Source organism: Stegodyphus dumicola, chromosome 2 (genome assembly GCF_044657685.1).
Source record: "Stegodyphus dumicola isolate Sdum_Otavi_A_Nest chromosome 2, ASM4465768v1".
In the NCBI taxonomy this organism is placed as follows: domain Eukaryota; kingdom Metazoa; phylum Arthropoda; class Arachnida; order Araneae; family Eresidae; genus Stegodyphus; species Stegodyphus dumicola.
In genome coordinates, this window is record NC_140769.1 from 284,288,865 (window position 1) to 284,316,493 (window position 27,629).

Below are 27,629 nucleotides of genomic sequence, written 5' to 3' on the forward strand. Positions count from 1 at the left end.
ACGGCGTAAGTGCTAGGAACGTGATATTTAATAAATAAATAAATGTTAAATGTTACTAATTAAAAGACGAAGAAGGGTTTTGTGAAGCCGAATTCATATGATTAACTGAGAAAAGATTGAAAAGAAACATGTATACTAAACATGTATGTAAACTTACGATGCATCGTGAAATCAAACATGTACTGCTATGCTGCTTTTTGTAAGATGTATAAGGAAAAACGAGATGAAGAAAAACAGAACATTGCCGTGTTCTAACCACGTGTTTCCGGAATTATATTGCTTGCATGATTGTCACGCCTCGACTTTCGGATTTATAGAATTAATAAAAATGGAGGAAAATTATGCTACGAAATACGGAAATTCCAGGCAACGGGCTGAGATATTGTTGCAGGTTCGACATAAATTTGTCCCTTCTCTTTTAGGCGTTCTGCAATTTTTGCTACATTGGCAATCTTTAAGGTACTTAGGTGTGAACGGAGAAAAAGGCAAAACCGAGCGACCAGTTGCCAACTTTAGCACCATAACACAAATTAATCGCCACCAGAGCCGTATGAAGTCGTTAAATTTTAAGAACGTCTAGAAGTTGTAATTTTAAGATTTGGTTTCGTTTACTTAATTATGGCAAATTGCTCTATCTATCCACCAGTGTTAAATGTAATAAATTATAAATGGAACAAAATACTGAGCAAGGTATAAAATATCAAAATATTACGTAAAATATATTTATGTAAGAGCAATAAAAAATTCAAAAATTAGTTTTTAAATTACATATCTATACATATCATATTTTTACAATAAAATAATGTGTATTTATATTTATATGTAGTATATACATATACACTAAATTGTTAAAGTGGATTAGCATTTTTCAAGATTCATTTCCTTCAAGATCCTTAAGGTTGAATTAAAGTAAATACATTAATAAATCGTAAAAAATTGCCTAATACTTGCGCAAAAGCTGCAAAGTAATTAAATAATAATTCATTTACTTATGAATTATTGAGTATATTATCTCCTTTGAGAAAGTTAGTAAAATTTTAGATGAATGAAGTAACTTATAAACATTTAAATATGAACCTTGAAGTTTTTTAGAAAAGAAACATAAAATATGAATCACGAAAAAAATTGAAAATGGAATCATTTAAAAATGAAAAAGTAATTAATAAACCAAGTAATTATCCACCATCTTAAGATACCATAGGATTTAATCTTTAAATTATTCCAATTAACATTAAGGAAAACCCACGAAAACGCCGATTCTGCCAGCCCGTTCGGCCGGAATTCTATTTTAAAATACAATAACTGCAAATATTATTATAATGCGAAACTTCGATTTACCGCGTGGGAAATTTAACGAATGCAAAATATAATGATAGTTACGATAGGTAGGCACAAAAAATTAAGTATAATCTCTTACCTCAAAACGCGCTGAGTCTGCTACTCGAAACGGGTTTGACCATCTTAAGATTTTCCTCAAAATCAGTGGCGGAAGGTTCAGGGACGCATCTCAGTTTTCCGGTAAATCCGCATCATCCACGTTTCGACGCCACATCGGGAGAATGGTATGAAAACAGGCGAAAATATTTCATGGGTCGTGGAAAGGTTCGGGACTCCTAGCAGGACCGGATGCGATCCGGTCCTGCTTTTATGGCTGTATCCTTCGAAAAGAAATCCCGATGCTTCTCGGCGCTCCTCCAAAAGCCCGCTAAAATGAACGCCAAAAGCAAGCTCGCCAATGCAAGAAACAAAAAAAAAGCATATATGTTAGTATACTATATTCTTTCTATAATAAGGTAACATGTAACTTTCGTAAGATGTGACCCTTTCTTTTAAAAGATTTTGGGTAATAAAGGATAGGTTTATAGAAATAGGATAAGTATGCAGTTTCTTTTTGAATCTAATGGATACATATTAGATAAATATATAAGCCTTGCTCTTTTATTTTTTCCATTTTTTCTTCTACTTCCCTGATGTCGCCCCTCCTCTTTGACGTCATGGTCGGCGTTAGCGAATCAGCGGCTTCTAATTTGTCTGCGCATGTCATTTCTTTTATGTTTTGTTGCTTTGTTTTAGTTTCTTCTCTTTCTTTTTTTCTTTTTTTTTAGAGCTTTTTTTTTAGAGCTTTAATGCTTGGCAGCATTGTTTTACGCCAAGCAAAGTTTGGCTTTAGTGTAACCCTTAAGTTATTTCGTTTTTGCCTGTATGATTTTTGACTTGATGTAAGAGCATATGATTGCTCGCTTTTTAGCTAAGTTACATAGGTAACTATAAGCACATGCGTCTGCTTGTATTCAATAATGTTGTTTTCGTTAAAATAAATTTGTTATTGTTAATATTACAGTCCACTTACTGAAGTTAAGTTTCATTAAATAAGTTGGAGCTATCTTCGGCAAGAACAGTTTATGACATGCATGTCAAAGTAAACAAAGAATAAGGTACAGTTAGAGTAACTGGAAAACAGAATAAATATTTAAACGTTTCTAATATTAAAATACGAAATTTGTAAGAACGTTAAATGACTTTAAAATAACTTCAATGACTAAACATGGAAAGCTTAATAAGAGATATATTAAAATAATATTGGTATGATTTTTAAAAAATTCCTCAAGACTATAAAATGAGTGTAAAAGAAATACGTTTTTACTTAATCACATACCAGCTTTAATTTAATATTTGTTTCTATGCCCAGTTTTGTACGATAAAGAAAATAGAGGTTTCTAGCTTCTACATAATATCATACTTATGGAGGATAAGTGACTTGTTGTGGCTCTCATCCTGGGAATTCATAGGATTTTATAAATCCTTTTTTTATAAAGGGATTACTAATTATTAAAATTCTATATTTCTAAAAAAAGGGTTTATAAAAATACTTATTTTTTTATAAAGGATTTTTATAAATCCTTTTTTTTTTATAAATACAGGATTTATATTTCTAAAATGCTACTTCAAATTACATTTTAGAAAGCAATAATTAAATCCTAATTCTAATTATTCATATTTCTAAAATATATATTTCAATTTTATTGCTGCCATATCCTAATAGCATTTTAGAAATAATGATATCGCTATATTAACGTAAATAGTGTTTCAAATCAACAATCGTACCAGACGAACAATTATAAAAAATTGAAGACGGTTCAAATTTTATTTTTACATTTTCTCCTTGTCATCACTTAACTCGGTAAGCCCCAGTGTGTTATAAATTTTCTCGCCACTGGTTTTATTTGCAGTCATGAACAAGTTTGCCCTTCTGGTCTAACTGATTCCGATGTAAAGCCTCGTGTTCAAATCCCGTACTGAACCCTTTTGATAGTCATATTTCCTTCACTGAAACAAGTTATCGACTCCAAAAATTGAAATGTGTATTACGTGGTTATGTTTTTATGTCTCAAATGTTAATAATTGAGTTTATTCTATTTATTATTTTACCAGTATTGTCTCAGTGTTTAAGACGGCTGAATACTCGTAGTTCGATTTAGACTGCAATCTATTGCGTATTGCAGGCAAACGTGCTAGCTGCTTTTCTGGGTTTCATGGGTCTAGGTCAGGGATGGGCAAACATTTTCGGTCGCGGGCCGAAAATCGAAAAACAAAACTTTGGCGGGCCAAGGTAAATTTTCTAAAATTAAAAAATATATATATACAAGTATTACAATTTAAATATGTTAATGAGATGAATGAAATTGCAATTTCATTTTTGAAAATTCCTTATATTGAGGTTCGCTGTGTGAGATACACTGATTCTAAAGAACGAGGCTAAATATCCATCTATCAGTCTACTTCTGAAATAATTCTTTCTAAGTTTCATAGTTGAAAGCGTTTGTTCACATATATAAGATGAAGCAAACATAGCACTGATTATCTGTGCGTGAGATATTAAATTTGGTAAACTTACTTTCGATAATGATTCGTAAAACTCTAACTGTGGCATATTTAGAAACAACTGCTTGAGATGACTGTTAGATTGCAACTCAATTAATTCAAGCTGCAAATCTGACCTCACTGCTTCACAATTTACGTTGAAAGGCATGGTAAAAGTATCCAATTCTGTTTGAATGGCACTGAAATCTTGAAATCTGCTTTCGAACTCAAAATTCAGTTTTTTCAAGTCATCATTATAATTCTCAAGCTTCTCTTCATTTTTACTAAGGGCCCACCAGCTGCCGAACGGTAAAGTCACTGAAAACTGGTAGTTCGGTCCGAGGTTCGAATCCCGCGAATGGGCTGGCTGCATGGGTGTTTTCGTGGTTTTCCCCATGTGTAACGTGTGTACGAGCCAGTTTCCCTTAGAAAGTCCTCCACGAAGGCATCCCTCACCTTAGGCAGATAGCCCTCGTGTGCTTTGCCATAATTTAATACACCAACACCGTTTTTACTAAGGATATTGAATTTAACTTGAGGAAATGAGACAAGTCATTCTTAGGCTACCTGCCCAGCAAACGGATTAAGTTTTAGTTTAAAAGATTTGAGATGGGCCCAGATATTGTCGATAAGGTGATTCTTCCCCTTGCATTTTGACATTTAAGTTGCTCATATAACAATGAAGATCTGTAAAAAATGCAAAATCCGAAAACCGTTCTGTATCTTCTAACATTTCGCACTCCGCAGAACACTGTTTCTCATGGAAGAACGACACAATGTCGTCTTTCATTGAAAGTCTTTCCTAAAGAAAGAAGTATCTAAGAAAGCGTGCAAGATTCGAAAATTATTTCTTTCCCACATATTTTTGTGTACTCACAAATGGTTAAAATTGTTTTGTATCAAAATGGTTTTTAATTTTGTTATAAATAGCATTTTGATAATAACACATGGAATTGTTTGTTTTTAGTCTTCGCCGTGACGTTGGAAGCACGTCCGGCTAAAATTTGGAGACAAAACGTTCAGTGTTAGAATCCCGTCGAAAACACTTTTCCTGTTCCCTTCACCTATATAACCCAATGATGCCCAAAAATATAAATGTAATTTCCGTTGTTACGTTTTCTATGTGTGAAATAACTATAACTGTGATTTTTCCAGTTTACGAGTCTCGGAGTGGTTAACACTGCTGAAGACTCGTATTTCGTCCTGGATCGGGTTCTATTCCAGACAAACGGACTCGCTGCTTTGAGATTCGTAGGTTTCAGCGTAGGTAACGCGAATACGAGACAGGCTTGCTAAGAAAGTTTTCCTCGAAGGCATCAATCCTCTTAGGGAAATAGCCTTCACGTGTTTTCCCATATTCAAATAACGTATTCTAACTTGACCACTTTTTGTGTCATTGTGTTACGTTCTGCTACCACGGCATTGATCGTGCATAGGTCCTGGGACATGGTTATTTTTCTAAGGCACTGTCAATCGCTGCAGTTCAGTAAATTTTCAAAATCATGTTAATAAATTTTCAAAATCATGTTAATAAATTTTCAAAATCATGTTAATAAATTTTCAAAATCATGTTAATAAATTTTCAAAATCATGTTAATAAATTTTCAAAATCATGTTAATAAATTTTCAAAATCATGTTAATAAATTTTCAAAATCATGTTAATAAATTTTCAAAATCATGTTAATAAATTTTCAAAATCATGTTAATAAATTTTCAAAATCATGTTAATAAATTTTCAAAATCATGTTAATAAATTTTCTAAATGATTTAATTTACAGTATGTGTAGAGAGATTTAATGTGTAATTTAGTTCTATAAAAGCACTGAATGTTTTTAATTAGAAATTATGAATATTTTTAAGATCTGCGTCTATTGATTTTAAATAGTTTCGTTTGGTTACGGAGGACGGAGACGCCTGGTGTGTAATAGGTAAACAGGCGTATTTCCCCTCCCTCCCCTATCTAGCATTTAAAATGTAAGCAGAATGCAGGAATAGATAGGAAAAAAAAGGACGAAGATAAAAATAAAATGGAAAAAACATTTAACTGGGAACCTTAAATATCCGAATGCCGCCCGAACGGTATAGTATTTCGGTTCACATATATTTGTGCTTAGGTTTGCAGTACGATGTAGCTCCTTATTAAATTTTTAATCTACTTTTTAATTTTTAGCCCAAAGACAATTTGTTCAGAAGGGCTATTCATTTCGTTTCGGCATTTTGCATTGGTTCACTATAAATGGCTGTATCACTTCTCAAATCGTTGCCACCCGATATTATTCCCTGTGCTATATTTAAAGAAACTCAATAATGAGGGATTTGCATACATGTTTGTATGTTTTTCGCATTGTGATGAAACAACGGTATTTAGAGCCTTTAGATTTTGACTAACGTAATCTTCCATCAAATATGGGCAACTGAAAGCCCTAATTTAGAATTTGAAATTTGTTTCAATATCGATTTCATATTTGTTTTTGATTAACAAATTCAAAGACTTCAAACCGAGCAATGGCAACACTACGGGGGAAACCGGACTTCCATGCTAATTTTGAAATAAGATTACTCCTTTATTTAAATCCGGGGTTACAGAATGCACAAAGTTTATCGTGTTAATTTTTATTTACATTTATCCGTTTCGTTTATCACTTGCGCGAATGGAATTTTATTAGCATGCCATATGATAAACGAATCCCCTATTTTTTCATAAGCCAACATTTGATCGTTTAAAATGTCTCTCCCAGTCATTAGGTCCTACGACTGTACCTCATCATATACTATAAACAAATTCGCGGTTGTTTGGATTTTGTCGATTCGAAGTGAAACATGAACTTTTCCCAAGGTCGTTGTAGATGCGTGATTATTGCTTTCTTCAAATACGTCGAAACGTCAGATAATCCATCATGATACATTGCAACGCTATTTTGATCATTCATTTTGTCATTCATCATTTCTTCGCGTCTCTCTGTCTGACGCGGGAGGCATTTGGCGTCACAAATCAAGCTAGAATGTTTACGCTTCCATGTCAAGCAGCACTCTTTTAATTTACGTAAATGAACCATGTGATTTTTCTTTTGCAGACATAAAAAAACCATCTCCCGTTTCGTTTCAAACTTTCCAATTTCTGTTTACGTTCCTTATCACAATTTTCAGAACTGTGCTCAGAATTATTGCAAAAAATGCAAATTTTCTGAAATGTGCTCGGTGCGGTAGCTTTAGGAATCGAATCTTGCTTTGCGAAAATTTATTAAGTGAGAATTTATAGTCTACGCTTTTAACTGATTCATTATTTTCCCTTGTTTGTCGAAACAAAAATGTTCGTTATCGCGTTTCTATTTCTCTTCTAAGGAATTTTAATAATTCTGTTACATTCCAAGAATCGTCTTTTTCATGCTGTCTATAAAAATCTAGCACAATAGAATCTGGAATAAATTCGGTTAGTAGTGAAAACAACAAACTTCCATATGAATTCAGTTCGACACCAAGAGTTTGTAAACCCCGCACTTGGATTTCTATCGTGTAGTATAACTCCCTTAACTGTTTCAAATACGAAGCTGATTTTACTGCATTCAAATTTAACGAATGGTTAATATGAGATCTTACAGTAATTTCTTTTTTCCTATAACTTTCTTTAAGCAATTCAACTGCTAAATCATAATTATTTTCCGATACCAATAGTCCTTGAATGCTAATTAAGGCTGGTCCTTTCAAGAAAGCTTTAAGTTTTTTTTCAAGTTCGTTATTGTGAATCGCATTATCAAACTGTGACCAAAATTCCTGAAACTTCTCTAAATTACCCTCAAACGGTTCTGCATGAAGTTTCGGCAATTCTATTCTCGGTTTGTCCGGTTCACTATTCGAAATAAGTGAAGAATTATTCTTCAACGACAAATCTGTCTTATTTCTATCTGAATTCTGAAGATAATTCTTAACTTTCGATTTCGCGTAGATGATTTTCGAGTTCTGTTTCCAGATCAGATACTTCAGGAATTAAATTCTCAAATTCTAGATCTAACTTAAATAGCTGATCTGCTTTTTCTTGTAGATTCATCTCACATTCTTCTAATGATTTTGTATCTACAATATCCTGTTCCAATAATTCAGATATTCTGTTAATTACTTGCGTTGTTAACCTTCTTAAAGGTTTACGTTTCGTTTTTGCGTTATCTAAAGCTTTCTTTGTATTCTCATCCATAGTATTACCTAATAATATAATTCTATACTTCAGCGCGATCATGGAAACGGAAACCGTTAAGGTTGCCATGGAAATCGCAGACGACATTTTATTTTCAGATTTTGGATACTAACAGTTTTGAGAGAATAGAGTTAAAAAGGGCCACGAGTGTTTTTAAACTGAAAGTAAATAAAGTGCTTTTAAAACGCATTGCACTGAAATATTTTAACAAGCGGCAGAAATTTCTGTGCGATTTTAGTAATAAACGAGTTTTTCAGCTGAGTATTACTACGAAATTTCTTGTCCAACCAGCGTTTTAGAATTTTCCTGGGGGAAAAACTCCTTAACTTCACTTGAAATACTCTCGAATAATTGTTTTGAGGTGTAATAACACGAGTCTGAAGATTATTTCTGCGACGTGCATATATGTATATGAAACAAGTAAAAATAAAATCTTACGTGTAGAAATACATCTAAGAGCATGTGTTTATAAAACAGGAATGAAGAGAGAAGAAAGACACCAAACATATTTGAAAACACCATATGCCAAAACTCATGAATAACATATGTAACACGGGTGGTATCTAGAAATATATCTAGAAAATATGCTTAGACATATGGTGCGAAGAATGTAGGCATAAATAGAGCATAGTGCTTCCAGAATTCAATATTACCTTACAAGGTATTTCTTCCGCCTTCTTAGCATGCCTTCATAGTGTGGTTCCCCCCCCCGGGGGTCGACGTAGAGAACTCTGCGAAGCTACTGGTTAGGATCTGTACCTAGGCAGTCTCGGCCACGGGGGTATAAAATTTATGAACTTGGTGGTTCTGAAGGCTCTGGGAAAGGTCACTTATTGGCCGGTCCCGGAGTCTGGCACGTCCTAGCGCGGCGTGGTTCTAGTAACCTGGGGGTTTCCCCCGGGGTCGCTGGGTAATGTCCCGCTGCGACGGGCTCGCCCAAGCGACTGGTAGGAGCATTAGACGACCGGTGCTGCCTGGGGTGCGTCCCCAGGTGGTGCGCTGCTCTCCTGGAGGGTAATAGTGGAGGTTGAACCACCATGACGTGCCCAAAGGGGGGAGTGGACCCGGAATGAGATTGAGTTCTCGAAACGGGGAATGCCCATAACTTCATCTTCATAGTGTGGTGGTCTGGCGAGTTCGGGCGCCAGTGCCGAGACATTGTGGGGGAGGGAAGCAGGAGACTTGAAAAATGAGAAATGCCCTCGCCAGAAATCGAACCACGAACCTCTCGAATACGCGCCGTGCCTAAGTTGAGTGTTAAGCTGCTACCTATTGTAAAAAAAAAAAAAAAATGGCTGCAAATTCTTAATTAATGTAAAATGTTGTCCTGTGTAAAAAAAAGAAAAAAAAACCTGTTGCTAATTGCTACAGGATTATAAAAATGTAAGTAATGAGTGAAAAATGATGTTAATGTTCCTTATTTTAAAAGACTTATAGCTCTGGCATAAATAAAAATAAGGAATAATCTCAATTCACATTACATACACCTTTTTCACAACTGACTTTATTGACAGATGACAAAAAATTATTGACAAAAATGTATACCGATACTTATGCTGCATCGTGAAATCAAACATGTACTGCTATGCTGCTTTTTGTAAGATGTATAAGGAAAAACGAGATGAAGAAAAACAGAACATTGCCGTGTTCTAACCGCGACTTTCCGGAATCATATTGCTCGCATGACTGTCACGCCTCGACTTTCGAATTTATAAAATTAATAAAAAGGGAGTAAAATTACGCTACGAAATACGGAAATTTCAGGCAACGGGCTGAGATAACTTTGTAGGTTCGGCATAAATTTGTCCCTTCTCTTTTAGGCGTTCTGCAATTTTTGCTACATTGGCAATCTTTAAGGTACTTAGGTGTCAACGGCAAAAAGACAAAATCGAGCGACGAGTTGCCAACTTGAGCACCCTAACACAAATTAATCGCCACCAGAGCCGTATGAAGTCGTTAAAGTTTAAGAACGCCTAGAAGTCGCAATTTTAAGATATGGTTTTGTTTACTTAATTATGGCAAATTGCTCTATCTATCCATTAGTGTACAATGTAAGTAAAATATAAATGGAACAAAATACTAAACAAGGTATAAAATATCAAAGAAAATTTCTTGAATATACTGTATTCATTTACGTAAATATATGTAACAGCAATACAAATTTTTAGTTAGGTTTGGAAGCAATTAGAAGTTATATACACACGCACACACATATTATATATTTATAATAAAGTAATGTGTATTTATGTTTATATGTAGTATATACATATACACTAAATTGTTAACGTGGATTAGCATTTTTCTGGGTTCATTTCCCTTTAGTCTTACGTTATATATGTAAATTTATATATATCTACGAAAGATTGAATTAAAGTAAATATATTAAGAAAGCGTAAAAAATTGCCTAATACTTGCGCAAAAGCTGCAGAGTAATAAAACAATAATTCATTTATTAATGAATTATTGAGTATATTATCTCGTTTGAGAAAGTTAGTAAAATTTTAGTTGGATGAAGTAACTTAGGTATCCACTGACAGACGGTGTTTGTGCTGGTCCTAAAACATCAGTGTGAACGAGTTCTAGCGGTTTAGATACTCTGAATTTCGATTCTTTGGAATACGGAAAATCAGTTAGTTTACATTTTATGCACTGAATGCATTTGCTATCATGTTTACAATTATCTAGTTTAATTCCTTCAGGGAGTTCTTTGTTTACAAGTTGCTTGATTGCGTCATCGTTTCTGTGGCCAAGGCGTCTATGCCAAAGTTGAACACAGTTCTCTTTTTTGCACTGAAATGCTACATGAGCTGATGGTTCATCATTCTTGTCTATTGGTTTAATTTGGTAAAGATTGTTAATTGCATGGCATTCTAAAACAATCTGATCTCCTTTCGTGATCCTGATTTATTTCCTTTAAACAGAACCCAAAGTCCTTTTTTTGGTTATTTTCTTAACTGAGATTAAATTCGTTTTTATTCAGGAGCGTGTAAAACTTCCGATAAGAGAGCTTCAGTTATTTTTTGTTTAGCATTTAATGTTTTAAAACGGACAGTTCCTATCGCGGTTGATTTAATACATTGCCCATTCGCAGTTATAATATCTGACGGATTTATGGGTTTACATTCCGTGAAATATTATTATTTACCAGGTGGCTATTGTCGAAAATAAAACTCTCGGATGATTGATGTACGGTGTAGTCAGAACGACGCAGTCACATCTTGGAGGTTCATTTTGTTTGTTTCGATTTTAAATGATAACACTCTGATCTAAAATGGTTATTTTTATGGCAATATGAGCAAAACATTTCTCTCTTTGTCTTGTTTTGAAATGAAGCTTTAAATGCCTTTGAATCTGATGAATTATTTTCAACTCTCTTGTTAAATTCGTCAATTAATTTCCCTTTTAAAAATTCTGGATTCAGTTCCTATTCTGCTCTGGCTTCAAGAGCCGTAATGAGCGTATCGTAAGAACTAGGCATTGAACAAAGCAAAAGTGCCGAAACGTGTTCGTCTTAAGAACATCTGAAAGGTTCCAGATTTTAAATTACGTCCAAAGGGGCGTTTTTCTAATATTTTGTGTGTTACCTTTATTTATTGAATATCGCGTTCTTCGCACTTAAAATTCAGTTCAAGAGCAATATCGCAAAATAATTTTTTATTGAGCGTATCTTTAGAAATTCCGATACGCAGTCTCGCGCGCTGGAGATAAAAAGGTTTTTTCTGTACAAAGTTGCCAATTCTCGCTTTGAAATCGTTGAATTTATAATCAAATATTCGTCGAGGTGTTACAAAATATGAAATCTATAATAAAGCAAATTTCCAATTCAAATTAGGGCTTCCACGTGCCCATATTCTATGGAAGATTACGTTAGTCAAATTTTGATAGCTCTAGGTTCCGTAGTTTTATCACAATGCGAGAAACATCCATACATTTATGCAGATTCTTCATTATTTAATTTCTTCAGATATAATACGGAGCGATGGTATTCATTTATGACCAAAACTTAAGGCTTCAACGAAAAACGAAAACAATAGTCCTTCAGGAACAAAGCCCCTTTGGACTAAAAGTCTGGCTAAATACCCAATTCTACCTGAATTTCACGGAAAGGACTTGCTTGTAAAAATTAATGTTTAATTTTTTTTATTATTTATTTGTAAAATGCAAAATTGATTTAAAATTTTTCCCAATTAAATTTTCGATGGACAGTCACGGCCGCTATAGATATTTTATTCCGTAGAGTGTTACCACTCCTCGCTTTGGAATCGTTAAATTTGTTAATCAACAATTCGCTAAATCTTTACAAACTATGAAATAGACAATAAAACATAACTATTAAAATTCCAGATTCGAGATTTCAGGTGTTCATATTCGGGTGGAGTACTACGTTATTCAGAATTTGATGGCTTTGATACCGTTGTTATTTCTGAATGCGAGAAACACACCGTGAGAGCAATTAAAAAAGTGTAAAACGCTATAAGTGATTTTTTTTTCATGATTTTACATATCGATTTCGAGCGACTGCCACTCCCGATAGAGGTATTTTTTTTCGTACAGCGTTTGCACTGTTCGCTTTCGAATCGTTGAGTTTGGTATAAAAAATTCACACAAAATATGATAATAGACAATAAAACGATTTTGACCGCAGTGTTTAAATCGGTTACATAATTTACATAATTTTTAGATAACTTCAATGTAATGCAATTGTTCCGTACCTCATTTATAAGCGTTATTGTGGCAGCGCGATCAAGGAAACCGAGGCCGTTTAAGTTGCCATGGAAATTGCACACGACATTTTATTTTTAGATTTTAGTTTCTAACAGTTTTGAGAGTTAAAAAGGGTCGAGAGTGTTTTTAAACTGAAAGTAAATAAAGTGCTTTTTAAACGCAGTCTATTGTCATATTTTGTAAGGTTTTAATGATTTTTTAATTACCAAACTCGACGATTCCAAAGCGAACAGTGCAAACACTGTACGAAAAAAAATACCTCTATCGGGTGTGGCAGTCTATCGAAAATTCTAGATATGTGCTGTTTTTAAATGTTTCAACACAAATGGACATTTGCCCAAATGCTGTATGTTTTCGTTATGTGTGTGTGAATGAAAAAAAGGCCAAAAAAATCTCGAAAATCAGCATTTCAAATCACGAAAAAATCACTTAAAGCGTTTTACACTTTTTAACTGGGCCCGGTATTGCAGAAGTATGTGGTTCGATTCCCAGCAAAGACAGTTGCTAATTTTTCATCTTGTTTGCTTCCAAAAAAATCCTAGCGTCTCTACATACTTTCATTTATAAAACACTCACCGTACATTTTAACTCTATTCTCTCAAACCATTAGAAACCAAAATCTAAAAATAAAATGTCGTCTGTGATTTCCATGGCAACTGGAATAATTTTCTTTCTCTTGATCGTGCTGCCACAATTGAAACGTACAACTGAAAAATGTCACAAAACGGCATATTGTTAATTCTTACAGAAGATATACCAATTAAACCATAAACTTTAGATCTATTTTTGTGTACAATAACAGCAAATATTATTATACTGCGAAACTTGAAAATTTTACAGACCATGTACTGTATTAATTACACATTTCATAAAATAACATTTTTCCTCGGAAATGCTCATAAACACTTGATGGATTTACATCATTAGACCTTATTTACGCTGTATAAATTTCCATGGTTATGAAATTTTTCTAGATGCTAAAATTAGTGTGTTTTCATTTTTCTAAGATCAAGATTAAATGTTAAATTTTTGATTTATTCAGTTGTGGCAAAGCATACTAGGCTAAGAGGAGGAATGCCTTCGGGGAGGACCATACTCCAAAAGAAAGCCATTATTCTTACTACAAAACTTCGTAGCGGAAGATAATTATCCTTTGACAAGCTTTGATACATATTAAGCAAATTTGTGTCGTCAGCTTTTGAGTCGCATTTATACCATAGTGTGAATATTTCTAGATTTTCCAGAGAGTTACTGACGTTAGTTTTAGTAATTAAGGTGTAAATTGGATTCGAAAACACTCAAACCTTTAACATTTTCTTGAAATTCTTCTTACAGTAATAACAATGCAAAGACGCATTCTTGTTAAACACCCTTCCAATGCATAATATACCTTAGAGAATTATCCACACATAGTAAGCTTATTATTGACATTTTTTCGGACTTCCGATAGACAGTCTCTTGCGCTGAGTTGCTTCGTGTTTGCTTCTCAGTAATGGATTGGATTTTGTTAGGCTGATTATAAAGACCTCCACGGAGCATCCCTACCCTAAATAAGTGAGTGTAGTGCCTAGGGGGGAGCAGTGTGGGTGGCAACAATTTGAAAAATGAAACAACGCTCGTTGTGAATCCACACAAAAACGAAATTAATAGTCCTTCTGTTCAAATTGTCCCTTTGAACTAATAATAAAATTATTAAAAAATAATAACTTAAACCTATCATTTTTTACCGTTTTCTGTACTACCTTTATTTATTAAATATCATGTTCTTTGTATTTAACCATAAAATTCAATTCAACAGCAATATCGCAAAATAATTTTATAATGAGCATATTTTGAGAATTTCCGATACACATTCTCGTGCTGGAGAGGAAATTCCTCCCCCCTCCCTCCGTACAGTGTTGCCTATTCTCGATTTGAAATCGTCGAGTTTCTTAATAATAAAATTCGTTAAAATGTTACAAAATATGAAATCGATAATAAAACAAATTCCATGTTTGGGCTTCCATATAATTTCGTTATTCGAAGTTGGATGGCTCTAGGTAATGTTAATGCGAGAAACATACATAGATACATTCATGCAGATTCTTCATTATTTAATTTCTTTAAATAAAACACAGAGCGATAATATTGCGTGGCAACAGTCTGACAAGTAAAACGGAAGTAAAGCAGTGTGCTGTTAGCACAGGAAGTCTCCAAACGACATTTTGCTTCGAATCACAAAAGCGTTCAATCACTTTTGAAATTGGTGCCACCCAATATGATCGCCCTGTATTGAATTTAAAGAAATTAAACAATGAAGAATCTGCATTGAATGTATGTATATTTCTCGCACTGAGAATAAACAACCGTATCTAGAACCAACCAATTTCAATTAACATTGTGCTCCACCTGGAAGGCGGAATTCTGAATTTACAGTTTCTTTTATTATCTGCTTCATATTTTGTAAAACTCTAAGGAATTTTTGATTAAAATTTTTAACGATTTCGAAGCGAGGAGGGACAAAACTGTACCAAATAAAATATTTTAATCTCCACCTCTTAGGGTAGTCGATCGGTCATTCCAAAAATATGCTGTTTTTAAATATTTTAAGCTCAAACGTCGTTAGCCAGAGTGATTGAAAAATTTTAAAAGCACCAGAGCTGTACATCTTTGAATTCTCGATACGGGGTAAGTATTGGCATACATTTTTCTCTTCTTTTCAGTCTTTTTTTCAGTTAATCATATGAATTCGGCTTAATGAAACTCTTTTTTGTCTTTTAATTATTCACTTTATTTATTAAATATCACGTTCCTGGCGGCCACGCCGCATAAAATTCCATTCAACACTAGACACGGGAAATATTTAAAAACAGCACACCTTTAGGATTTTCGATAGACTAGTGAGTTGCAGATAAAAATGTTTTATTAAATACAGTGTTGCCACAGCTCAGTTTGAAATTGTTCAGTTTGTAAATGCAAAATTCATTATTAAAGTTTTACACAATATGAAATAGATAATAAAACTAATTGGACATTCAAAGTTTGGGCTTTCAGGTGTCCATGTTCGGATGGAGGTTTACGTTACCCAAAATTGGATGGCTCTAGGTACCTTTGTGTTTTCACAGAAACATGCAGATTCTTCAAAACTATGATTATTATTAAATTACTTATCAAAAAATTTTCATTCATTAAGTGTATTTCGAAGTAATTCGATTGGTTTAGATAATGAGAAATTAAGGTCAAGAACCTGTTTTACAACCGATAGTCTAGTTCATGCTGAATATTTTACTACTAACATTTAGGTTATAAAAAGAGATGATTGACACTTGATGGTGTAATTGATGTGAGCTCATTAATCAAGGGGAAGTTCAAATAAGAAAAACATCCACACTTTTTATAAATTTTAGCATTTTCGCATTATTTTCTTCCGAACAAAATATGAAAGATTTAAAAATCGATGTAAATATTATCAGTATTTATCACAGCAGTTTTTAAAGTATTCCATTAATGAATCTTAAATGTGTCTATCATTAATACGAAATTTTCGTTTTCAAACTCCTAATTTTAATGCGCAAAATTGTATTTTAAAAAAGGTTAACCAAATTGTATTATGAAAGAGTTGAGTTTTAAGACTGTTTGCTTAGTACAGGTTAAGCACACTGGGCGCGTATTCGAGAGGTCCAGGTTCGAGTCCCGCCGAGAGCATTGCTCATTTTTCATGTATTGTTGCTTCAAAAATATATAATATCACTATGAGAGAACTAATATTTATTTGTCTTATGTATGATCGATAAAGTAAAAAAATTGAAATTTATGTCGAATATTTTCTTATTTTAATTTGCAATCTTTCTTCCTGAGGAAGACAATCTAAATAAAATATATTACTTTGTAGAGAAGACATTAGGAATTTTTTGAAAGCAGGAAAAGTGAAAAATGAGCAGTACCCTCGCCAGGACCCGAACCACGGTCGAGCGTGCTGACCACTACACTTCGAAGGCATGCTAAGACGGCGGGAGAAATACTTCATATACCCTCCCTTTTAAAGGGCGACTGGGGATTAGGGGACCCAATCGTTGTTACAGATATTATGCATACATGAACACATGTATCCATTGATCCTTACATTTTTGGATCGGGTCCTGGTAACATAGAATGTTACCACTACTCGCTTTGGAATCGTTAAATTTGTTAAATCTTTACAAAATATGAAATAGACAATAAAACAGATTCCAGATTCTGGATTTCAGGTGTTCATATTCGGGTGGAGTACTACGTTATTCAGAATTTGATGGCTTTGATACCGTTGTTATTTCTGAAGGCGAGAAAGACACCGTGAGAGCAATTTAAAAAGTGTAAAACGCTTTAAGCGATTTTTTTCGTGATTTTACACGCTGATTTTCGCGATTTTTAGGCCTTTTTTTTCATTCACACACAAATAATGAAAACACATAGCACTTTGGCAAATATCCATTTCTGTTGAAACATTGAAAAACGGCACATATTTAGAATTTTCGATAGACTGCCACTCCCGGTAGAGGGATTATTTTTCGTACAGTGTTTGCACTGTTCGCTTTGGAATCGTTCAGTTTGGTAATTAAAAAAATCATTAAAGCCTTACAAAATATGACAATAGGCAATAAAACGAATTTGACCTCGGCGTTCACATTAGTTTAATAATTTTTGGATAACTTCAGTGCAATGCAATTGTTCCGTACCTAATTTATAAGCGCTACTGTGGCAGCGCGATCAAGAAAATGGGAACTGTTTAAGTTGCCATGGATTTTTAGATTCTGGATACTAACAATTTTGAGAAATGGAATTTTCTGAGAAAAGATTGAAAAGAATAAAAAAAAAATGTATGCCGATACTTACGCTGCATCGTGAAATCAAACATGTACTGCTATGCTGCTTTTTGTAAGATCTAGAACGAGATAAAAGAGATGAGGAAAAACAGAACATTGCCGTGTTCTAACCACGTGTTTCCGAAGTTATATTGTTCGCATGGTTTCCCGCCTCGACTTTTGGATTTATAGAATTAATAAAAAGGGAGGAAAATTACGGTACGAAATACGGAAATTTCAGGGAACGGGCTGAGATATTTTTACGGGTTCGACATACATTTGTCCCTTCTCCTTTAGGCGTTCTTCAATTTTTGCTACATTGGCAATCTTTAAGGTAGTTAGGTTTTAACGGACAAAACCTAGCGACGAGTTGCCAACTTGAGCGCCATAACACAAATTAATCGCCACCAGAGCCGTATGAAGTCGCTAAATTTTAAGAACGCCTAGAAGTCGCAATTTTAAGATTTGGTTTCGTTTACTTAATTATGGCAAATTGCTCTATCTATCTATCCAACAGTGTTCGGTTTAATCCTAGTATCCGGTGCACACGGGATTCGGCTACTTTATGATGAGCAGTAAACGGGTTATCCAAAGAATATATATAGTTATATTATTATCTATATACACACATAGTATATAGTGTATAGTATATAGATGTTCTTTGGATCATTTTTGGTGTTGGCGATAATTTTCAAAATCGCGCCAAGGCTGCACCGTATACTAGGATTTTACCCAGTGTTCAATGTAATTAAGTATAAATGGAACAAAATACTGAACAAGGTATAAAATATCAAAATATTACATAAAATATATTTATGTAAGAGCAATAAAATTTTTTTGTTAGGTTTGGAAGCAATTAGAAGATTTTAAATTACATATTTTTTACATATTACATACATATACATATTTTAAATTACATATTTATTATTTTATTTTTTAAATTACATACGCACACACATATCATATATTTACAATAAAATAATGTGTATTTATGTTTATATGTAGTATATACATATACACTAAATTGTTAAAGTGGATTAGCATTTTTCTGGATTCATTTCCCTTAGTAATACGCCTTACGTTATATATGCGTGTTTATATATATCTATACCAAAGATTGAATTAAAGTAAATATATTAATAAATCGTAAAAAAATGCCTAATACTTGCGCAAAAGCTGCAAAGTAATTAAATAATAATTCATTTACTTATGAATTATTATTTTATTTAATTATTTTATATTATATTGAATTATTATTTAATAAATCGTAAAAAATTGCCTAATACTTGCGCAAAAGCTGCAAAGTAATTAAATAATAATTCATTTACTTATGAATTATTGAGTATATTATCTCCTTTGAGAAAGTTAGTAAAATTTTATTTGAATGAAGTAGAACTTACGAGCATTTAAAAATGAACCTTGAAACTTTAAAAAAAAAAGAAACATCAAATATGAATCACGAAAAAATTGAAAATGGAATCCTTTAAAAATGAAAAAGTAATTAATAAACCAAGTAATTATCGTCGTTTATCGGAATTTCGTTAATTTTGAAGGGGAACAAACCAACCCCGAACATTAAAGAAAACCCACGAAAACGCGGATGCTGCCAGCCCGTTCGGCCGGAATTCTAATTTTAAACTACAATAACTGCAAATATTATTTTCATGGAAACTTACAAATTTTGCAGACCATGTACTGTATTAATACACATATAATAACACTTTTCTTCAGAAATGTTCTTGATGGAATATTTACATGATTAGACCTGGAGCACTAAGACAGTAAAATGCCGTCGAATATAAGGTCAGTCTACTGTCAAATTTCTCCGGGCTTTTGACACTTTTTTCTGCTTAAACAATTATAAAACATATTTTATTTCCCATTTTTTTGGAATTGCCTTTATTACAACACACTGAAGAGCTTTCCTGTTTCTTCGATTTACCGCGTGGGAAATTTAACGAATGCAAAATATAACAGTTAGAATAACAGTTAAGATAGGTAGACACAATAAAAAAATAAGTATCTCTTACCTCAAGACGCGTTCAGTCTGGTACTCGAAACGGGTTTGACCATCTTAACATTTTGCTCGTAACAGTATACCTTAACCCACACCAACATTTTGACTCGTAAACTGGATATATTTGATATAAAACATCACTTGAATATAAATGCTGTCACGAACCGTTGAAGCAGCACCATCCACAACATTCTTTTAATGACTCGTATATATTTTACCATTTTCTTGGACCGTCGCTGTTTTTCTGCATTGAAGAAAATGTGGCTTTGTTATTCGAATGGAAACGGTCGATTAAAAAAACGTTGTACTGGTTTTTTAATAATTAGCGAAAATTTTTTCATTTTTAGTAAACTCTTCCTGTTTCGATGATTTGTTATTTCGGAACATTCCACTATATCCACATTTCTATGCGACCAAGCATGCGAAAATATTTCATCGGTGGCGGGAAGGACCGCGACCCTTCTATATATTCCGGTAATTCCAGTGCATCCACGTTTCTATTTGACGACGGGAGAGAAAGGTACTGAAACACGGAAAAATATTTCATCGGTGGCGGAAGGTTCCGGGACGCCCTTCAAGCTTTCCGGTAAAATGGAAGGCAGGATACGCGCATCCCTTGCCGCTCTGGCGGAAGGTTCCCGGACGGCGCTAAGCTATCGGGCAATTCCAGTGCATCCACGTTTCTATGGGACGCCCGGCATCTGTCGCAGGATCAACGCAACCCATCCTACGCTTTTCGGGGCTCCTCCAAAAGCTCGCCAAAGCAAACGCCGCATCGCCAAAAGCAAGCTCGCCAACTCGCCAATGCAAGAAACAAAAAAAAAAAGCACATATGTTACTATATTCTCTCTATAATAGGGTAACATGTAACTTTCGTAAGATGTGACCCTCTCTTTTAAAAGATTTTGAGTAAAAAAGGATAGGATTATAGAAATAGGATAAGTATACAGTTTCTCTTCGAATCTAGTGGATATATATTACATAAATATCTGATCCTTGCTCTTTTATTTTTTCTATTTTTTCTTGTACTTCGCGGATCTCGCCCCGCCTCTTCGACGTCATGGTGGACCTAAGCGAATCAGCGGTTTCTAATTTGTCTGCGCATGTCTTAAAGGATAGGATTATAGAAATAGGATAAGTATACAGTTTCTCTTCGAATCTAGTGGATATATATTACATAAATATCTGATCCTTGCTCTTTTATTATTTCTATTTTTTCTTCTACTTCGCGGAGCTCTCCCCGCCTCTTCGACGTCATGATGGACCTAAGCGAATCAGCGGTTTCTAATTTGCCTGCGCATGTCTTTTCTTCCATATTTTGTTGCTTTGTTTAAGTTTTTTTTTTAATTATTTGCGAAAAGCAAAGCGCCTGCCTTCCCTCCATGGCTAGAAATTGCCAGAGCTATGAGAGACATCCCGCAGAAGAAAGTTCTTGCAAATCCTATATTGGTTTCAAATGCCTTTCATTAATCACATTAATGATAAGGGTATTTACTAATTATTACTATTACTAAAATAGTTGTAAATACTTTATTACTGATATGTTTATGTACTATTTTATTAAAAAACGTATTTATTATACTTTATTAATTATTTATTTATTAATAAACCAAAAAAGTGCATACCAATATTATTAAGCTGTTTAATAAATACGTAAAAGAGCACTTCAAAACTTTTGGTATCCTATGAAATTTGTCTCCATTCCGGTACCGTGTGCATCCTTGTACGCGTTACTGAGAGTGAAAAACAGAGGATAGCTCCATTCAAGATTTTATTCCTGATCTACTGATACTGAAATGAGACCTAAAAAGAATTTTCTTTTAAAATATATGTCCACTTAAGATCCCCGACACAGCCGTTTACTTTCCCTTTCCTTAATTAACGTCAGTCTCTTGCTCTTAACCGCATTTGCCAAGCCACCGAAGAAATCAGCCTATATGCGGTATACTCGTAAATTTACAACCCCTTTTTTCACGCGGGGATCTGGAAAGGAGGGGATAATCTTGCTCGGGGTTTATACAGAGGAAAGTACAAATTGAATTCTTCGAATAAATGCAATTTTGTACAATGAAAATGTGTTCTTGAACGATAAACTGTAAGGCAAATAGCTTCTTTTTACTTCCTTGTACGAAGTCAAAAGGTTCAGGCATCTTATTTCACAACGCAAATAAACAGTTTCTACGAAAATAATTTCAGATAAGCTTATAATAATTCTTTTGTTAACCAATTTTCGTTGCTAGAACTGACATTGCTGATATATTCTCAGATTTTTTATTTACATTTTGTTTTAAATAACTTAATAACTCAGTATTTAAATTTTTGTAACTACTTAAAATTTTAAATAAATGCCACTGATCTCCGGGCGTATTCGGCTGGGTTTACCAGATGATATTTTTAAACTGAACCTAGCTTGACTTCCACAAAATGAGGAAAGGCGCCATGTTCAACAAGAACACGTTCATCGGAAATTTTAGAACGTTCTTAAAATACGTCTGGATGCTACAGTTCTATAACGTAAAATGGCACTTTAATAACTGCTCTTGATAGCACTTTGTCATAGCATATAAGGAATGCCCTGTAAAGGTGCAGCTGAAACATGTCACAAAACGGCATATTTTCACGAAAATGTGTCTTGTTTTAATATTTATAGAAGATTTTCGTATCACTCAGGGACAGGTTTAAATATCAATGCAAATTGTTTATAAAATCATAAAATAAATACGTAGCCGGTATTGAACTGTATATGGCGTAAATGCGAAGAAAATTACAATTAATGATAAAGCTAAAAAGACAAAAAAAAAATTAATTAGCAGAAGTGAGTGCAACCGCAGACTGGTAGACTGCGAGTTCAGCGTAAGCGTAGAAAAGCCTTAACAAACCCTTTTGGGCGACCGTTCAAATCTGAGGCCTTTCAGAATTTTTTTCATTTCAGCAATAACTTTTAATCGGAGAATCCTTCCGAGACCGAAGATCTTACAACTTGGAAATATTTTTCACACATTAGAAATTCTGGCTTAACGTTTGGGGCATTCCGACCTTACTACACAGGGTATATTTACCATGTTTTATACTTTCACGCTGCTCTTTTAACTTCTTTGTACAAAGTAAAGGCTGTGATCACTATCGAACGCAATTTAAGAATGTTTTTGCTTGATATCTGTACGTAAGGACAGAATAAAGGACTCTTTTTCGCTAAACGAATTATGAAACTGATTCAAAATAAATTCTGAAGAGAAATTTTTGTAGCGTCTGTACGTACGTATGTATGTACATATGCATGTATGTATCTCGTATAACTCAAAAAAGAGTAATGTCAGAACGTTGGAATTTTGTATATGACTGCTATTATTTGTAGTTGTACGCCTTTTGGCATTTTACTTTGATTCACTATAAATGTCGTTTCACTTTTTAAATTGTTGCCACCCAATATTGGAGCCCTGCATTATATTTAAAGAAATTAAATAATCAAGAATCTGCATGGGCTCGTATGAGGTTCAAGGTCTACAAACGTTTATAGAGACGTTCTTTTTATCGTAGAAAAATGATGAAACGCAAAATAAATTTCAGACAATGATATGAAACTTTTCGAACTAAAACCTTAATTAGGTTATAAGAAATGAAAACATATAATTGTATTATTTCTATCCTGATAATAGTCAAACTGTTGGCTGGACCGAGAGAGGGGACTGGATGTCTGTTGTTAAACCAGTGCCTTGAAATTTCTTTATCATTTTGCAATTCGTCATTTAAAATGTGGATAGATCATTTTGTTCTGGATAATTCATTGGTTGGTAATGTCAGATGATAGAAAAACAACACAAATGTTTTTCACATTTGTGTCTTTAGATTATTACATAACTACTTTTTTTTACTTCCTTATCCGAAATAAAGGATGTATTTTAATCGCGAAAAATTTCGGGTATCATGCTTTAAAGCAAATGCCCATTTTGACAGTTTTCGAATCTATTTTGAACGATGTCTTTGACGTCTGTACGTATGGACAGAATAGAGGACTCCTTTTTATCTGTGAAAGGTTGGTTTATTAATTATTGCAAAGCACTCGAGGACACTCCCAAGGAGAGAGATGTCTTCGTGGAGAACTTTCTGAGGTAAACTGGCTTGTGTAACGTTACACATGGGAAAAACACGGAAATGCCCATGCACCCAAGCCGTTGTGCGGGATTGGAATCCCGTACCGAACTAGTGTTCAACTTTATCGCTCGGCCACTGATGGGCGTAGAGTTATGAAAGAAATAGAAATCATTTTTAAAATTCCATATTGAAAATGAGGAGAATAATAAAAAATAAGAAAGCGTTGTGTAAATCTTTTGAAAATTTTTGTTTTCCTTAATGACAACACGTTGTTGCAGGAGTTTAAAATTTTATTTTCACGTTGTTTGAAAATATAATTCACTCTAGGTCGAACTACGAGTATTCAGGCGTCTTAAACACTCAGAGATTTGTAAAATAGGAAAATCTGAATTATAGACGTTGCAAACATAAAAAACATAACAACGTAAATAACATTTATATTTTGTTTAGGCATAAGTTTGTTTCAGTGAAGGAAATAGGACACTTTTCGACGGGATTTGAAAGCGATATTTTCTGATTCCGATTTGTAACCGGTCGTGCTTCCAATTACCAGTACGAAGGCTAAAAACGAACAGTTTTATTTGTTACATGAAAATGCTACTTAAATCAAGATTGAATATTTCGGATGATTGATAAATGTACCGGTTACGTATTTATTTTATGATTTGATAAAACAATTTACATAAATATATAAAACTGTCTCCGCGTGATATTTACGAAAATCGTATATATAAAACATAAACAAACACATTTTTGCAAAAATATGCCTTATTTTGTGACATATTTTAGTTGAACTTTTCTGTTGTGGCAGCGCTACCAAGAAAAAGAAAACGATTTGAGTTGCTATGGAAATCGCAGACGACATTTTTTTCTTTTAGTCCAAAGGGACAATTTGCCCAGAAGAACTAATAATTTCGTTTCAGCATTTTGTGCCGATTATCTATAAATGTCGGCTCACTTTTGAAATTGTAAAACAGGCTGTTGGCCTTAATTTCTCATTATCTAAACCAGTCCAGTTACTTCGAAGTACATTTAATAAATGTGCATTTTAATAATCATAGCTCTAAATAATAAATAGTGTCATGAAAGTCGCCATGTCATTAATTTCAATTACCTTATGCATTCAATTCGGTGCGTTACACTTAATGGACACATAAGTGACAGTGCCAATATTTTCAGCATTCATCTGAGCTGTTGTCACCCAATACTATCGCCCTGTATTATATTTAACCCGGCGAAAGTCACACCAAGAAAAGTTACTAGAGTGGGCCCGTGGGGTATCACATACCCCAATATTTAAAATACAATAAAAAAATTGTTTTATTTAGTTTTAAAGCTGTTTTTCTTGTTCTGTTTGTATTATAAATACGTGAATAATAATTGGGTTTCAAAAAATTAATTTCCAAAATAATCTTAGAGTTAAAATTAAGATAAAAGAAAATAATAAAAAAATAAACATCATGTCTCTAAGTTTGATTGCATCTATAATACACAATGCTTATTTTATTTCTTTACACTTTGAACGAAATACATTCATGTGTTCTTGGCACAGAATGTTTTCACATTTTAAACGTTGCATTCACGTTCTTCTGTCCTTGGCGCACGGGCAATTCACATCTTTCACACTTAGTTCTTTCGAATTTCATGTATTCGTTTTAACTCTTCGTCGAAACTTCTGCTTTTGTTTTGCATGCAGTACGTCAGTTTCTTGGTAAAGTATTAATCTCTGATCTTTGTTCAATACTTTTTTTTCATTAATTGTAATGCTAAGTCCTTCAAAAACAGACTTCTGTTTCTAGTTGGTGTATTAGCAGTTGAATATAATATAATTCAAGCATTTATTACAGCGACATTCAGTGCAGGAAAGAAAATTACCTTTGGCTATGGTTATTCTGGCAATTGAATAATTGGCTGATATTTGATCCCCCATAATTCACTGCTCCTTTAGTCATATTATAAAAACATATAATTCCTTACGTTTTATTTTCTCCAATAGTATCATCTATAGCATCATCGTTATATAATGTTGAAAGCATAAGAACAGTTTTTCCTTTTTCAGGAACATCAGGAATTAATGTTTCCTCTTTTGAGAAACCAAAACAGTGTAGAAAATATTCCTAGTTTCATCTTCAGTTTCTGAAATGCAATCTTCATCGCTTTCAAATATTTCTAATAAATCTCACAAGCGTTGCATCTCCAATTCACACGGAGTCATTCTTTTTACCATAATGCGGTTAGAAAGTTTTAAGAATTAAATGTCAAGTACTTTAAAATCACTTGCGAGTAGAAATATTTACTGTTACACTCTAGAATTAAATTTCTGAACTAAATATTCAGTCATTGTGGAAAAACAACGGTTCTAGAGCCATCCAATTCTGAGTAACGTAGGCCTCCATCCGAACATGGTCACCTGGAAGCCCAATTTTTGAATATCCAATTTGTATCTATTTCATATTGTGTAAAACTTTAATAATGAATTTTTCATTTACAAACTCAACGATTTCAAAGCGAGCTGTTGCAATACTGTATGGATTACAACATTTTTATCTGCAACTCACTAGTCTGTCTATCGAAAATACTAAAGATGTGCTGCTTTTAAATATTTTGTGATTTTAGTGTTGAATGGAAGGATCACGAGAAACGTGATATTTAATAAATAAAGTGAATACACAGAACATTAACAAATAAAAGACAAAAAAAGAGTTTTCTGAAGACGAATTCACATGATTAACTGAGAAAAGACTGAAAAGAAGAGAAAAATGTATGCCAATATTTACGGCCCATCGTGAATTCAAACATGTACAACTATGGTGCTTTTGAAATTTATATGACGGCCCTTTCAAGAGCATTCTGGCTAACGCCGTTTGAGCTAAAATATTTCAAAACAGCATAGTTTTGAAATAACTGATCGACTACCCTACGAGGTGGAGATTGAAATATTTCATTCTGGTACAGTGTTGCCTGGACTCGCTTTGAGGGCCCACTGGTAGTTCGAATCCCGCGAACGGGCTCGCTGCATGGGCGTTTTTGTGGTTTTCCCCATGTGTAACGTGTATACGAGCCTTTCCCTTAGAAAGTCCTCCACGAAGGCATCCCTCCCTTTAGCGAGGGCTTTGCCATAATTGAAAAATCCAATCCAATCTACGACTCGCTTTGAAATCGTTGAGTAATCTTTAGTGCTCGATACTGTGTATCAGAAATTCTAAAGATATGCTCTTTTTATTAAATTATTTTGTGATATTGCTGTTGAATTTTATGATTTAAGAGCGAAGAACATCAAATAAGGTAATTCACAAAACTTTAAGAAAACGCCCCTTTGGGCGTAATATAAAATCTCAAAGCTTTCTGATTTATTTTTTACCTTATTTTCTTTATTAAAGACCACAGGAGAGTTTGCTCAGAAGTGTTATTAGTCTCGAAACTGGATTTTGCGTCGAATCACTGTAAAAGACTGAATCACTTTTGAAATTGTTGCCACCAGATGTTATCGCTCTATGTTGTTTTAAAAGAAAAACATATAATTTATTTATAAACAGTCTTCAAACATTTTCCACATCGCTACATTACGGACTCGAATAAGCGTAAACCGGAACTTATCTACGACGTAATACATTTCTGAAACAATACAAAAAACAACGAGAGTATGTTAGTTTTGTAAGCGAGTAAATTATTCTAGTGGAACAAAAGAAGTGCGAATGACAAGCGAGCCAAAGTACGTATATCCTACAAGGTATAAAAATAAATATATTAATGAAACTATTCAACATTTACTTTCATCTGTATCTGACATGTAAGTAATAAAGTGTATTTCATGAGACCTATTGATTAGGCTGGAAATGTTAGCTAGAAATAAATTACTGAAAAATAGACTAGGAATGTTTATAACAAGATAAATAAGAGGAGATGAATTAAAATAAATATCCC

General features: G+C 33.6%; 2 protein-coding genes across 7 annotated transcripts in view; one reads left to right on the forward strand and one right to left on the reverse strand.

The window, feature by feature from the left end:
* LOC118184494 (uncharacterized) overlaps positions 1–1,739 on the reverse strand; it is a 71,145-nt gene extending 69,406 nt beyond the window's left edge. Inside the window, exon 1 of one of the 6 annotated variants that reach the window (XR_015039910.1) lies at positions 1,418–1,692. The gene's annotated coding sequence lies outside the window, so the exon portion shown is untranslated. Of the gene's footprint in view, positions 1–1,417 lie in introns of all 6 variants that reach the window. The other 5 variants (XR_015039911.1, XR_015039908.1, XR_015039907.1 and 2 more) reach the window with 5 other exon arrangements.
* LOC118193431 (thyrotropin-releasing hormone receptor-like) overlaps positions 1–27,629 on the forward strand; it is a 380,180-nt gene that overhangs the window by 65,008 nt on the left and 287,543 nt on the right. The window lies entirely within an intron of this gene.